Source organism: Miscanthus floridulus, chromosome 9 (assembly GCF_019320115.1).
Source record: "Miscanthus floridulus cultivar M001 chromosome 9, ASM1932011v1, whole genome shotgun sequence".
NCBI lineage: Eukaryota > Viridiplantae > Streptophyta > Magnoliopsida > Poales > Poaceae > Miscanthus > Miscanthus floridulus.
The window spans coordinates 95,198,237-95,215,403 of NC_089588.1; positions in this window are offsets into that span (position 1 = coordinate 95,198,237).

Sequence of the window (17,167 nt, forward strand, 5' to 3'; positions counted from 1 at the left end):
GGACTAAAGGAGGACCTTCAGTCCTGGTGGGTAACACCAATCGGGACTAAAGGTGCCTCCTGACATGCCACGATGGCCGGCACCTTTAGTCCCGGTTGGTAATACGAACCGGGACTAAAGTTTTTTTTTCCTTTTTTCTTTTATTTCATTTTTTTTGTTTTCTTTTTAAAATATGTTTTCGAAGTCGTATTGTATGCTGCTAATTATACATTTATACGCGCGTATAGTATGTTTGGGTTCAAGCACAATGAACGTATTAAATCACACAATTCAAGCATAGAAATATATATATATATATAGAAATATATATATATATATATATATATATATATATATATACACACACACACGCATGCATGCATCATATATATATTTACATGCATGCATGCATATGTGTATTTTACATTATATTATTTCATGTGCATATATTACAAAATGATTGCATTACAGTTGTTGTGATATAACAAGTTTCCTCTCATCCTCTATCTTAGCTTCCATGGCAGTGTTGGGTCGAAGTAGAACTCGCCCTTGGAATCGATGACCTGCTCATTAAAAAATCCGGCTATAGACTCTTGAATTGCTTTGATTTGGTCTTGCCGTATGACCTTTTCCTCCAACCATCGAGTCTACAGGTTTGAATTAAAGGAAAATAAATTAATATATGTACAAATATATATAAAGACATAGTAACACAATCAATAATAATAATTAAATGAATATATAGTGTATTTTTAACGTACTTTGAGTCTCTCTGTAGGAGTTCTTTGGGAGACCACCTTGATAAACTTGCAAACATAGTAACCACAATAGTTGTTCCCCTGTTCCTGCCTCAGACACCACTTTACGAGAAAAAGATTTGTCATCCAATCTGGTGATCTGGTGAAAGCTATATGTTTAATTAATAAAGATGATGCGATTTAGGGGACTTACTTTCAAAGGGATTACATTCAGTGGCGCTTTGCATTTTTCCATGTGTTGTTTCTCAATAAAGGTTTTCCAAACACTGCCCAATAAAAATTTTACCACGTCATCAGATATAGTTAATCATCATGTTTGTGTGTATATGTAGTTGCTAGAGATACCGAAATTACCTCTGGATAATATCTATCATATCTTGGTAGTCTTGTTGTGGTTTTCTCATCGAGTCATAGATTATCAAGTGACTTTTCACCAGATCGATGTCCATCAATATCCAGTGATTGCTTCATGTGTTTATAGGATATAACGCATAACACTCATTAATTAACTAGAATCAACATATGAGCCATTAAGGATGATCGACATTATTAACAATCACTTGAAGTTGTAGGGAAAGAGTATATCCTTCTTGTGGCGTTGGTTCACTAAGAAGTTCATGAGGTTACTCTCTGACTCAGACTTTCAATTAGTCTTTGGAGTAACTGGGTCTTTGAATACTATATGAGGATCAACAAAACCAATTTCATTGCAGCCTTCCTTTCTGAGCTCTGTCATTGTAAATCTGCATATATATAGTACTTGTTAGGATAATTTATATGCATATACACACATATGATGAGTTTAATAATAGATCGAAAGAATTATTACTTACAGGCAATAGCAGCTAATGATAACTTTGTCCAGAGAGGTCAGGTGGCATAGTTGATGAAATTCTGCAAAGTCAACATACATAACATCATCGCCACGGAACCAATGTTCGTCTCTAATTCTGACACCAACGCAGAAGTCTCCACCGGTAGACGCCTGCATGTACCACTTGTTTAGCAGGTACATTTGCGTCCCCAGATCAGATAAGGCTTGAGGGTTGTATAGACTCTGGCCTAGTATAAATTTTTTCTTCCAAATATCAACCTCCGCCGCACTCTCAATGTTTCCATCACCAAACATCTGGTAAAGGTCGAGACCAGTCTCATCAATAAATTCACCAAGGTGATCCAAATCGACATCCGGAGGTATGTTTGCCTGATGCATTAATCCTAAATTCGAACCATATTCATTACCAACAACTAGCGGGGGGAATGATTGGTGCGCTTGTTGTCCGAGTTGGGCAACTCCTTTCCCTGTCCGCTTCTTTTTCTGTGCCGCCTCAATTGACTTGGTGAGAGTGCGGCCATAGTCCGATAACGTTGATTTGGACGGCTTACGAGATTCCCGCTGTTGTTGCTGGTAAGAAGCCACCCTTTTTCTTATAATATCTGGAGCTACAAAGAAGTACGGTTTCTCCGGGTTTCTCCTTGCTTCTTGATTCTTTTTAAGTTTGTCATAGAATCTAGACATATCTTTTTTATATGCATCAGTTCCTTCTTCCTTCTCTTCAGATATTATTTTGAGAATAGCCCTTGGTTTCACGGTGGCTTTCTTTGCTGGCGGGGACTGGTTCTTCATTTGCGGGGCTGGCCTCTTGCTAGGCTTCTTGGTAGGCGGGGGCGGGGGAGGCGTTGGAGACCTCCTTGGAGGTGTTGGCAGCGGCGTTGGAGACCTCCTTGGAGGTGTCGGCTGCGGCATTGGAGACCTCCTTGGAGATGGTGTGGATGCAGCCTCGCCTTCCAACACAATGTCATCGTACAAAGCACAATGATGATTTGGCGGTTGAACAATTGGATTTAGGTTGGGGGAGGATCTGCTACAAAAAAGGAATGACATATTATTATGAGCAGATTGTTAATTATTTAAGCCAATACAAATTAATGATGTAGTGTTTTCATCTACACGTACCTATGGTGAGGTAGTTCAGGAGGAGGTGGAGCCGACATCCCGGGAATGATGATATAGCGCTTGCACCATAGAATGAATGTCTTCTCTGCTTCTCCTAGAGTCTTCTCACCATCACCTCCTGGAATGTCAAGAGGCAAATCACTAAAACCTTTTTTAGCTTTATCTACCGAGATGGTAGCATATCCTTCTTGGATTATATTCCCATGAATCCTTGGTGTCTTGGTTCAGTCGATAGGATTAACAAGACCGATAGCCACCTTGATTGTGGAATTCCCCTTCGGAATGTGTAGCTCACACGATGTACAAGGTTCAGTGACATCATCCACAGGGAAGCGCAGTCCTGTGTCCCCTTGATTTGGTATCTCCGTGGAAACGTAGATGCTTTTCATCTGAATAGATTGGCTAATGTTGATTCCTGGCTCTGATGCCTGCTTGCTTGCACGCACTACTATTTGCACTTGCCTTCTGATTTCCTCCTGCATTCTCGCTTCAAGGTTTTTCCCACTCCTGTGCTTTATGCACCGCTTCCTCCAACCTCTGGAGCCGCTGTGCCTCTTCTTCCTTCTTTCTCTGGCGACTTCTATAGGAAGGTCTGTCCTGAGGGAATCCATGCTCCCACGAGACACTTCCTTTGCTTCTAGTTCGGCCACCATGTTCAATAGTCCCGATGGCGTATGTCAGCTCATCCTTCTCTCTGTTGGGCCTGAACGCACCACTAGCAGTAGCTCTCTGAGCATAAAACAATCTTTCTGCTGCTTCTTGCAGTCTTACGCCATAAACGCACTTCCCTGTCTCCTGGTCCAGTGTTCCCCCATGAGCGAAAAACCAATTCTTTGCACGTTCTCCCCACTCGAGTGATTCTGGTTTGATACCCTTGGCAAGAAGGTCTGCTTCCATTTTGTTCCACTTCTTAATGGCAGTCGGGTAGCCACCTGATCCCAAGTTATGGTGGTATGTCTTCTGTTGGGCATTACGTTGGTTGTTTATCACCCGACTCACACCCTCTTCCAAAGTCTTGTACTGTACAAACTCATCCCAATAGGACCTCTGCTTTGAGATCGGGCCTGGGACAGTAAAATCTGGTGCTATGTTCTTCTTGACATACGTCGTGTATAGGTGTTTCTTCCAAGTCTGAAACTGGCGCTGTGAGGTCGTCGGCGCGTGGGGTGGTGTGGAGACCGGGGACGCGCGCGAGGCGGTGGCGACGACCGACGTCGGGCGGGGTGGCGGCGCGGCGTCCTCGGTGTGGCGGGCCGAGTGGCGTGGGCACAGGGGGAGAGGAATCGGCGAAGAACGCAAGTTAGAAGATGACAGTGCTATATATATGCCATATCCCTTTACTCCCGGTGCCATCCCCCCACCGGGAGTAAAGGTCCTTTACTCCCGGTGCGTGTTACCAACCAGGAGTACGCACCGGGAGTAAAGGTTTACCTTTACTCTCGGTTAGTAATAAGCACTGGGAGTAAAGGTTTTTTTGGTGGGCCACGAAACTACAGGCCACCTTTACTCCCGGGTGGGCTTCCAACCCGGGAGTAAAGGTGGGCTGCAGTTTCATTTCCCGTGTGTTTTAAGCAATAGTCTTGTTAAATACAATAGAAATGCAATAGTTTTTGTTAAATCCATAGTAAATTGAATAAAAGGCATAAAATAATTTTGTTAAAAATATGGATTTTCTTTTTCTTTATTGCACATAGGAAAAATCTATAACCTAACTTTTTTATTTTTTGTTACAATTATAAAATATAATATAACTAATATTTATTATTTCGTTAATGCAAAAATGTAGTGTTTACTTAAAATTATTAAAACTATTGGTTTTGGACAGGAAATTTGTTTTCACATCATTTTAACGTTAATATTTTAATTTTTCATCACTCAATATCCTAATTTACCTTTTTGAGAGAGAAATCCCACCAAATCAAACATTGATTTAATTTGAAATATGTCATAATAGACATCTGAATTTACAATTATTACATAATATCTCAACACACACACTACATTAAATCACTATATCATCAAGTGGGCACAGTAGTGAACTTCTTCTTTACGTATGTCCCTTGGTTATGATCGCGTCGTAACCATGGAGTGTCCTCATCATTTACCAAGATGCTAGGGTCTTTGTTCACTTTGAATGGCAGAATTCGGTCATCCTTTTCATAATCTTCTGACATGTCCGACTTGTCCTCAATTCCCACGATGACTCTTTTCCCTGAAAGAACTATGTGGCGCTTTGGCTCTTTGGTTGAGTCATTATCGTTTTTCCCTCTTTTTGGTTTGGTAGACATATCATTGACATAGAACACCTGATTCACATCCTTGGCAAGGACGAATGGTTCATCTTTGTACTCAATATTACTAAGGTCAACTGTTGTCATTCCATACTCGTTGTCTACTGTTACCCGGCCTCCGGTCACCTTGACCCATTGGCACTTGAACAATGGGATCTTCAAAGTAGGTGCATATTCTAGTTCCCATATTTTATCTATGCATCCATAATATGTCTGCTTATTCCCATTCGGGTCTGTGGCATCTATGCGGACACCACTGTTTTGGTTGGTACTCCTTTTATCTTGGGCTACTGTGTAGAATATGTTCCCATTTATCTCGTACCCTTTGTATGTGACGATATGCCATGATGGTTGCATAGCCAATAAATACAGTTGCTCATGGATGCTCTCATCACCTTGACATTTTTGTCGCAACCAACCGCCGAAAGTTTCCATGTGCTTACGCGTAATCCAAGCTTCAGTCTTCCCTAGAAACTCGGATCGTAAGAGATCCTTGTGTGTCTCAATATACGGATCTACCAAAGAGGAGTTCTGTAGAACTGTGTAGTGCGCTTTATTGAAATAATCATCATCCGTACTAATATATGTTTTCCTCCCTAGTGTCCCCTTTCCGCTTAGTCTCCCCTCATGTCTCGATTCAGGAACACCAATCGAGTCAAGGTCGGGAATAAAGTCAACACAGAACTCAATGACCTCTTCTGTTCCATAGCCCTTGGCGATGCTTCCTTTTGGGCGAGCACGGTTGTGAACATATTTCTTCAGGACTCCCATGAATCTCTCTAAGGGGAACATGTTGTGTAGGAACACAAGACCGAGAATGAAAATCTCCTTGACTAGGTGAACTAGGAGGTGTGTCATGATATCAAAGAAGGAAGGAGGGAACACCAACTCAAAGCTGACGAGACATTGAACCACATCATTCTGTAGTTTAGCTAGATTAGTTGGATCAATTGCCTTCTGAGAAATTGCATTGAGGAATGCACATAGCTTCACGGTGGCTAGACGTACATTTGGAGGTAGAATTCCTCTTAATGCAACTCGAAGTAATTGCGTCATGAGAACGTGACAGTCATGGGACTTTAAGTTATAGAATTTATTCTCCGGCACATTTATAATACCCTTTATATTCGAGGAGAATCTAGATGGTACCTTGATGTTGTTTAAGCATTCAAACATGATTTCCTTCTCCTCTTTGCTTAGAGTGTAGCTAGTAGGACGTAAGTAATGGCGTCCATCATCTGTCTTCTCTGGATGCAGGTTGTCTCTTTCTCTCAAACAACGCAGGTCCTGTCGTGCTTCAAATGTGTCCTTAAGCTTTCCATACACACCCGCCTAGCAGGTTCACACAAAGATTCTTCGTCAGGTGCATCACGTCGATCGAGCTGCGGGCCTCTAGGACTTGCCAATAGGGTAGGTCCCAAAATATGGACTTCTTCTTCCACATGGGTGTGTGACCGTTAGCGTCGTTCGGAACAGGTTGGCTTCCATGTCCTTTTCCAAAGACGACTTTCACATCATTGACCATATCGAGTACATCCTCACTGGTTCGGTTGCGAGGCTTGGTCAGGTGGTCTGCCTTCCCTTTAAAATGCTTGCCTTTCTTTCTTACGGGGTGATTTGCAGGAAGAAATCGATGATGGCCAAGGTACACGACCTTTCGACATTTTTTCAAGAATACACCTCTAATATCACCGAAGCAGTGTGTGCATGCATTATATCCCTTGTTTGACTGTCCTGAAAGATTACTTAGAGCAGGCCAATCATTGATTGTTACAAACAACAATGCTCGCAGATCAAAGTGTTCCTGTTTGTACTCATCCCACACACATACACCTTCTTTATTCCACAAAATGAGAAGTTCATCAATAAGTGGTCTCAGGCACACATCGATGTCATTGCCAGGTTGCTTCGGGCCTTGGATGAGCACAGGCATCATAATGAACTTCCGCTTCAAGCATAACCAAGGAGGAATGTTGTAGATACTTAGAGTAACAGGCCAAGTGCTATGACTACTATTCTGCTCTCCAAAAGGATTGATACCATCCGTACTTAAAGCAAACCTTAAGTTTCTTGCGTCATTTGCAAACTCCGGGAATTCTCTGTCGATTGCTCTCCACTAAGACCCATCAGCAGGGTGTCTCAACATATTGTCTACCTTATGGTCTTCTTTGTGCCATCGCAACAATTTTGCATGTTCTTTGTTTCTGAACAGACGTTTCAAGCGTTGTATTATAGGAGCATACCACATAACCTTGGCAGGGATTTTCTTCCGCGAACGTTCACCCTCAACATCACCAGGGTCATCTCGCCTGATCTTATACCGTGATGCATGGCATACCGGGCATGCATCCAATTTCTCGTACTCTTTGCCATGGTACAGGATGCAGTCATTAGGACATGCATGTATCTTCTCGATTTCTAGCCCCATAGGACAGACAACTTGTTTTGCTTCATAGGTAGTGGTGGGCAATTCATTGTCCTTCGGAAGCATCTTCTTTTGGATTTTTAGTAACTCTCCAAATCCCTTGTTAGAGACACCATTCTTTGCCTTCCATTGCAGCAATTCTAGTGTGGTTCCCAACTTTTTCTGCCCTGCATCACAAGTTGGGTACAACAATTTCTTGTGATCTTCTAGAATCCACTCGAACTCGATCTTCTCCTTTTCACTTTCACATTCTCTTTGTGCGTCACGAATGACCTAATAAAGATCATCAGCTAGCTCATCTTCTGCGGCTACCTCTTCTTCAGCTTCTCCCATTGCAGTATCATTGAGGCACGCACCATCGGGAATAATATCATTGTTGTCCCATTGTTCTTCTTCACCTTCTTCCATTACAACACCGGTTTCTCCGTGCTTCGTCCAACAAATATGGTTTGGCATGAAACCCGACTTGAACAAGTGTGAATGAAGAGTCCTTGAGCAAGGATATTCCACCGTATTCTTACATATGGCACATGGGCAGCACATGAAACCATCGCGTTTGTTTGCCATGGCCACACGTAACAAAGAATGCACGCCGTCAATGAACTCTTGGGAGCAGCGATCAGCATTATACATCCAATGCCAGCTCATCTGCATTACATGACATAAATACCATATTAAAACCTAGATCATAATTAATTATTTATACAACATGCGTGCCAACACAAAAGATACAAATTTATGAAAGCATCGCTACAATGTAGACAATCCCAACTACCACTAAAAGAACTAAAGCTAAAATACATTTCAGGAGCATAAGGATTTTGCGACCAATCTCAACTAAAACAGACAGATCCCCCGATTGTGCAACATCTTTGGGCTTCTTCGGCTGGATCACTGCCTCATTAGCCACCGTATCTGCCTGTTGTGTAAGATATTTTTGCACGAGTTCAACATACTCTTCCTCCCAGTAGAAGCCTGAACATCGTCCACTGCCATCCCACTGAAATTAAAACAAAAAATTAGAACTTTAATCACAACCATCATGAAAATAGGTATAGACTAACCATAATCATTAAATACGATAAAATAACTCACATTGCGATCCGGACACTTGTAGAAGATACGATCCCTGTTGGGACCCTCCTTCTTCACTCGGTACTCCATCACAATCTTCGTCTCATCACGACACTTGCCACATGGAATGAGAGGGAGGCCCGGCCTAAGTCGCTTTGGAAACCCATGAGAGGCCGAGGACCCGGAAGAAGTTGCCATCTACTCTATATACTCATTTTTAATACACTATAAATTTCTCCTTTTATAAACAAATAAAATTAAGAAACTATAAAATTATCTATATCTCTATACTCATTTTTTAATACATTATAGCTCAAAAACATGTTTTAATAAATAACCATCCGTACTAGTTGACCTTGCTTACGTGATCATCTCGGCGAGCATTTCTCCACCGGACGGCACCGTACTTGGTCAAGGAAGAGCTCCGATTCTACGAGGAAGGGAACACGGTCTTCCACGACCGTTGTCGCTCTCCCTCGTAGAATTAAAGCTCCTCCTTGATATCTGTTACCGCTCGGCAGAGAACATGCTCGCCGAGCTGAACACGGTCCGCAAGTTCAACTAGTACGGATTTTCTATAATTTTCTAACTATTTTCTAAGTTTATATTTATATATATACTATGTTTGGGTACGGTGATTGATAGACTACTGCGACGATATCGGGACATGTGAATAAATAATCATCCGTACTAGTTGAACTTGCTTACGTGATCATCTCGGCGAGCATTTCTCCACCGGACGGCACCGTACTTGGCCATGGAAGAGCTCCGATTCTACGAGGAAGGGAACACGGTCATCCACGACCGTTGCCGCTCTCCCTCATAGAATCAAAGCTCCTCCTTGACGTCCGTTAGCGCTCGGCAGAGAACATGCTCGCTGAGCTGAACACGGTCCGTAAGTTCAACTAGTATGGATTTTCTATAATTTTCTAACTATTTTCTAAGTTTATATTTATATATACTATGTTTGGGTATGGTGATTGATAGACTACTGCGATGATATCGGGACATGTGAATAAATAACCATCCGTACTAGTTGAACTTGCTTACGTGATTATCTCGGCGAGCATTTCTCCACCGGACGGCACCGTACTTGGTCAAGGAAGAGCTCCGATTCTATGAGGAAGGAAACACGGTCTTCCACGACCATTGCCGCTCTCCCTCGTAGAATCAAAGCTCCTCCTTGATATCCATTACCGCTCGGCAGAGAACATGCTCGCCGAGCTGAGCACGGTCCGCAAGTTCAACTAGTACGGATTTTCTATAATTTTCTAACTATTTTCTAAGTTTATATTTATATATATACTATGTTTGGGTACGGTGATTGACAGACTACTGCGACGATATCGGGACATATGAATAAATAATCATCCGTACTAGTTGAACTTGCTTACGTGATCATCTCGGTGAGCATTTCTCCACCGGACGGCACCGTACTTGGCCACGGAAGAGCTCCGATTCTACGAGGAAGGGAACACGGTCATCCACGACCGTTGCCGCTCTCCCTTGTAGAATCAACGCTCCTCCTTGACGTCCGTTACCGCTCGGCAGAGAACATGCTCGCCGAGCTGAACACGGTCCGCAAGTTCAACTAGTACGGATTTTCTATAATTTTCTAACTATTTTCTAAGTTTATATTTATATATACTACGTTTGGGTACGGTGATTGATAGACTACTGCGACGATATCGGGACATGTGAATAAATAACCATCCGTACTAGTTGAACTTGCTTACGTGATCATCTCGGCGAGCATTTCTCCACCGGACGGCACCGTACTTGGTCAAGGAAGAGCTCTGATTCTACGAGGAAGGAAACACGGTCTTCCACGACCATTGCCGCTCTCCCTCATAGAATCAAAGCTCCTCCTTGATGTCCGTTACTGCTCGGCAGAGAACATGCTCGCCAAGATGAACACGGTCCGCAAGTTCAACTAGTACGGATTTTCTATAATTTTCTAACTATTTTCTAAGTTTATATTTATATATATACTACATTTGGGTACGGTGATTGACAGACTACTGCGACGATATTGGGACATGTGAATAAATAATCATCCGTACTAGTTGAACTTGCTTACGTGATCATCTCGGCGAGCATTTCTCCACCGGACGGCACCGTACTTGGCCACGAAAGAGCTCCGATTCTACGAGGAAGGGAACATGGTCTTCCACGACCGTTGCCGCTCTCCCTCATAGAATCAAAGCTCCTCCTTGACGTCCGTTACCGCTCGGCAGAGAACATGCTCGCCGAGATGAACACAGTCCGTAAGTTCAACTAGTACGGATTTTCTATAATTTTCTAACTATTTTCTAAGTTTATATTTATATATACTTTAACCTTCTTTCATGTAAATATGCAAGCTTGAAGTGATTTTGAGCTCAAATTGCTTACAAATGAAAAAAACCATAATAAAGAACCATATATATATAGTGAACAAAATGAGATAAGACAATGGTGAAAAATGAGAGTATGAGATTGGTAACCTTTACATCTAAAGAATGGACGGAGGAATCGAAGAAATCGACGGAGGAATCGAAGAATGGATGGAGGAACAATGGAGGGAGGGAGGAAGCAAGAATACTAGTGCAGTGAGCTTCAAAATGTGCTGAGCTCGGGCTCGGGGAGGAAGAAGGAGACGGCCGGGATATAAAGGGGGGACCTTTAGTCCCGGTTGGTGGCAACAACCGGGACTAAAGGTAACTTTCCAACCCCGGGCGCAGCCACAGCCTGGGAGTAGACCTTTACTCCCGGTTGGAGCCACCAACCAGGAGTAAAAGTATACCTTTAGTCCCGGTTGGTGGCTCCAACCGGGACTAAAGGTCCCAGCCACCTCTGTCTAGCGCAGTAGCCGTTGGGCAGGGACCTTTAGTCCTGGTTGGAGCCACCAACCGAGACTAAAGGTATCTCTAGTCCCGGGCACAAAAAATTTCGGGACTAGAGCCCGTTTTGGCCGAGGATCAAAGGTCTGTTCTCTACTAGTGGTCCTCAACCACCCGCTTGACGTCGTTAGGGCTTCTGTCTCGGGGGAACACTTTCAAATGGCCTCCTAAGGTGTTAACGTCCAGGCACGGCCTTGGAGCAGCGAGGGTGTCCACAGAGGTGATCCTTGACTTGTTACCTTCGCTGATAGTCTTCTGCCCTGCAAAACAAACTCTGCAATACCTTTTTAGGGAAAACTCAGGGACGGCGTCGGCGAGGGTGCCTGTAGGAACAGCCTCAAGCCACTTTGATGAATGATCACTTCTCATGGCTTCTTCAAATGAGGTGGGATCATCCTCCATTTGAAATTACTTAGTGTTATACACTTCATAATCAGTAGAAATAGCTGATTTTCTAACTCTTTGAGACCTTCTAGGGGCCTCCACATTTGGCACAACTTTTGTTTGAGGCTGTTGTTGCTCCCCCTCATGTGTGGCAATAGGTTCTATAGAATCCTGAGGAATAGGTTCCTCATCGTCATTCATTGTTGCCACAGGTGGGATAACAACAGGTGCTGGCACCACAGTATCTAGCACTGTTGGTGCAGCTATAGCAGGTAGTGAGAAAAATGGCTCATGAATCATTGGAGTGGACGCATACACCCGCTCCACTTCAAGGACAATTTCTCGAGCTACCATGCTCCCCCTCATCTTTTCATCCTCTAGTAAAACAGTGTGTCTCGTTTCCACAAACTTTGTATGTCTCTCTGGACAGTGGAAAACGAAAACCTTTTGACTTTTCTGTGTTGCCAATGAAATGGCACCTTACTGTTTTGGGATCTAACTTCTCAATGTTTGGGTTAAATACTTTAGCCTCAGCAGGGCTCCCCCACACACACGCAAGTGGTTTAGTGAGGGTACATTTTCTGTCCACAACTCATACGGTGTTTTGGACACCGATTTACTTGATACTCTTTTGAGAATATGAATGAGGTTTTTAACGCCTCCATCCACAGGCTCAACTGTAAGGTGGAGTAACTTATCATACTGCCCACCATATCCATCAGGGTACGATTGATTCTTTTAGCTACTTTATTCTGCTGAGGTTCACCCAGTATAGAATACTGGGCTACTATGCTATTCTTTTTGGGTATGCCGACCGTAGTACTCCTCCACGGTCAAACCTGACTATCTTAATCTTTAATATCTTAAATTTATCCAATATATCTTTTCTTTCTTTGATTGGATAAATATAGCCATAATGGGTGTAATCAGCTGTGAATGTTATGAACGAATCATAACCATCCACACTCTTTACAGGAAAGCTGATCACAGATGTCTGTGTGAATAATCTATAAAATTCCTGCGCTTCTTTTGTCATCTTTCTTAATCTTCTTTACATACTTTTTCTTTTATGCATTCTCTGCATTGTTCTAAATCTGAGAGCTCTAATGGAGGAAGAATATCATTCTTAACTTGTCTTTCTATTCTCCCCCTCGAAATATGGCCTAAACGACATTGCCATAATTTTGACAACGCATCGTGAGCTCTCTTATGCCACCACTTCAGCTGAGTAGCATATGTCTTTGAAGAGCCAGTGAACTGACTCTTTATTCTATCGAGGTACTCGGTGACCGTGTCACACTCTGGGATTTAGCCTACAATTGCAGGTTCAATCATGTTCTTTATCACAGCCAAACTTTTCTTGTTGGTAGTGATTCATTTCCTATGCCCAAGGAGTCATAGGATATCTTTTGGGATTCAAAATCCCTCTCTTTAGTTGCCCAAGTGGCATCATTCTCTTTTGTCTCCCCCACTGGTGCCACAAACTCAGTGGAACACGGTGAGGTGACTACCCAGTCCACCTCAAACAAGATGAAAACCAGGTCAAATCTTTTCTTAACATAAAATTAACACCATTTGCATGCCTTGATTCCAACGTTGGTCAAAATCAAAACATACAACTATTCTTATACACTAATTCTACATCACCGTTGGGCAGAAATAGAATTAATGAATAAATCTTTAACTTTTATAACTGTTCTTATACACTAATTTTACATCACCGTTGGGCAGAAGTAGAATTAATGCATAAATTATTAACTGTTACAACTGTTCTCATACACTAATTCTACATCACCGTTGGGCAGAAATAGAATTAATGCATAAATCATTAACATTAACGTCTGTTTTTATACACTAATTCTACATCACCGTTGGGCAGAAGTAGAATCAATGCATAAATCATTAACATTACGATATTGTTATTAACAACGTTGGTCAGAAAATAACAACATCATAATCCATGACAAATCTCTTTTTCTCCAATTAAATACCACTTTGGTTCAAAATAACCGGAGAATCAATTTCTTTAGCTGTGGAAAAACTCTCTTTTCTTGAGTTTTACCCACAGGGAAAATTGATTTTTCTATTTTCTTTAATATATTAATCATTTCCAGGAAATAAACATTTACTGGAAAAACTTTCTTTTTCTCCAGTTAAATACCATGTCGGTTCAAAAACACTGGAGAATATACTTTTTCTTTAGCAGCGGAAAAAACTTTCATTCAATTTCTTGAATTTTACCCACGGGGAAAATTTTCTTTTTCTATTTTCTTTTGAGCCAATTTCCATTTTTCAATTTTCCTGGAAAAAGAAAATATGTAAACAGGCTCTATCTCTTTCTTTCTCGGCCCAAAACGGCCAAAAACGGTTCGGCCCACGGCTCTACGCTGGCGCTCGGCCGCACCCAGGCCGCAACCTGGGCCTGGGCCGGCAAAGCGACTCGGCCGCGCGCGCCCGCCTGGGCCGCATCGCTGGCCCGCTCGATCTGAGCCGTCCGCCCAGATCCAACGGCCACACGCGCATTTCGCTGGGAATAAAAGACGCAACGCCGCGCGCCCCCGAGGAAACCCTAACTCATTTTCAGTTGCTCTCTCTCTCTCTCTTTGCCTCGCTCTGCTTTCTTTCCTCAGCGCAGCGCAGCCGCAACCGAGCGAGTGGTGCCGTCGAGTGGCCTGGCCGCGGTGCCCCCTTTGCCAAGCCTGGGCGAAACGGCTCCCCAGCTCGGTCTTCTTCTCCCACGCCGGCGAAGGTTCTCGTGCGGTGAGGTAGGACTGTCCCCCTTCCCTTTCTCCTTTCCCACCCCCTTCTTTTCGATTTGGATCTCGTTTTCCTCTTATCCGAACCGAACCAAAGGAGGGGATTAGGGTTAGGGTTTCTTTGATTCCTTTCTTTTCTTTTCTTTGATTTCTTTTGTTTCTTCTTGGATTCAACCGGTTAGGGATGAGATCCGTTCTAGGGTTAGGTTTAGGGTTCGTATGCCAACCCTGTTCTTTTCCCCTTTCTTTTCTGTTTTTCCTTTCTTTTCTTTGACATCCGAATGGATCTAGGGTTAGGTTCTGTTTTCTTTTATTTCTTTTCTTTTCCCTTGTTTACCCGAACAGATTATCCCCGTTCTAGGGTTAGGGTTTCGGCTCTATGAGCCTAGGGCCCTATTTCTTCTCTGATCCGAAAGGATCTGTTCTTTTCTTTACTTTTGCCGTGCGCCGTCGAACGGTGCGGCTCCTTTTCCCCATGCGCGGTGGCGGTTATGACCGGTAGACCGTGAGCCGGTCTCTCTTTCTTTTGCTTTTACCCGGTTAGGGTTAGGGATACACAGGAATACACAGAGGTAACCTGGCTCTGATACCATTGTTAGGATCGATTGAATGTGTACCTCTCTGTGTGTAACCTGTAGATCCGAGTAGGCTCCTAGCCCTTCAGTAGATGCACCGTAGCCAGTGTCGCGGTGTAGAAGATGTCCAGCGCCGGCGAGATGAAGTCTAGCGATGCCGGCGGTGTCCTGCAGTGGGAGACGGCGGTGGTTGGGGCACATCCCGTCGCTGGCAGCAGCTCTTTAGATCGGTATTAGCGTTTCTGTAGGTGGGTGTGGCGGCTCCAGTGAACCTCGTAGTCTCAGCCCCGATCCCAACCTTCTCTATTTGTATGTGCTATGCGACAGGGGCCCTCCAACCAGTTAGGGTTGGGCTCCCCCGATCAGGGAGCAGAGGCAAGGGCCCAATAGACCATTGGGCCTATTGGTGGAGATCAACTACTCCAATCTATCACACCCAATTTTAAGGATAAAATGGAGTGCAAAATCTTATGTGCGCCCAGAGATCAGTCACACACATAAGCTGATAAATTATGAATAGTATCATCACAAATGTTTATTACATCACGAATAAGACAGAGTTATCACGTAAATATAGCGGGAATAATGAAAAGATCTCTCGCGGAAGCTCCAATTCACAGGGACGTCGACTGGTTGACCACAAGTCTAGTAGTCCTCAGGGAAATCATCATTCTCAAGGTCATCTGTTACCCATCCGGGATTTTTATCCAAGTAATAAAAATAAACAAGCGTAAGTACAGGTCGTACTCAACAAGTGTAACACGGGGTTCATGAGGCTCCAAAAGGCTAGACACGGTTCAACAGCGTTCAGCTTTTAGTTGTCACAATTTTAGCTTATGAGTAGCATCAAGTTGTTTCAATTCCCATTGCCAAACACATGATCAAATGTAAACATGAATAATGAATAGCATAAACAAATGTTACTTAGTGTTCATCTATTCCATAAGGGTTCCAAGGCCGCTCGTGACCGTGAGCACGGCTGATATACCAGTTTTACACTCTGCAGAGGTTGTACACTTTCACTGTGAGTCGTGATTCCCATATGCCCGGGTTTATAACTCCCAAAACACTTCCAAGGTGAGCAGGCAGGGGTCACTATGAAGCCTTTCAAAGGTTCGTCTAACAAGTTAGGGCCATTAGATTCACTCGGCAAACAGATATAGAGCCCCCCTTTCCTGGTGGCACATTGACGCGCAGCCTATACACACGAGGATAGAAGCCTCTCTATACTCGATTTGGCAAGCCATTCTTACGCCAATGAAGGTAACCACTAACAAGCTAGAAAAGGTTCTCATACTGAGCTAAAGCCAGAGCCATGTAGCCCTCACAGCTGTACTGTAAGTCCCGGATGATCACTTACAGATAAGTCCTTAGGGAGAGGAATCTGAAGCATTTAGAAAGTAGCTAAACACTCCAGCCCCCTGTTTCCATGTTGCTAAAAGTCATATTTTAGCGTTTATTGCATATACCATTAGTCAAGTTACAAGATCATGGTTCAATTGAGCTCTAGCAAAGCTACCCACATGCATAACCCATAGGTGATAAGGTAATAGTTCAATTCTAGAAAATCCCTATCAAGGCGACACATGCAATATGAATTTAATGAATTACAGTGAATAGGAAACAAGGATGATCCCATGCTATACTTGCCTTGAGCAATGTACACCTACTGGTCCTGCTCGTCAAAGTCGTACCCTTGACCCTCCGAGAACTGCTCACCGTCTATACTCGATAACCACAGCAACATACAAGCATCCAGGAGCAATCATGCAAAGCAAACAAGGCTACAGATTAGAACAGTACACTAACAGCAAAGAATCAAGATGAAAAGTTTGGAAAACGAATCTACGTCTCGCTATGAACACGCAGATGCGAAGATCACAAAAATCGGATCTAAAACAGAAAAGTTATGGTTTAAACAAGATTTCCTATAGACAAATAATAGATTAGATCTAAGCTCGAATTATAAAAGTTGGAAAGCTACTGTACAGTAGCATAAACGTGTAGATTACTTATTTATGAACCCAACGCAACTTGAACGGATCTAATCGGAGTTAAAACGGAGATTTTACGGCTAAAACAAGTT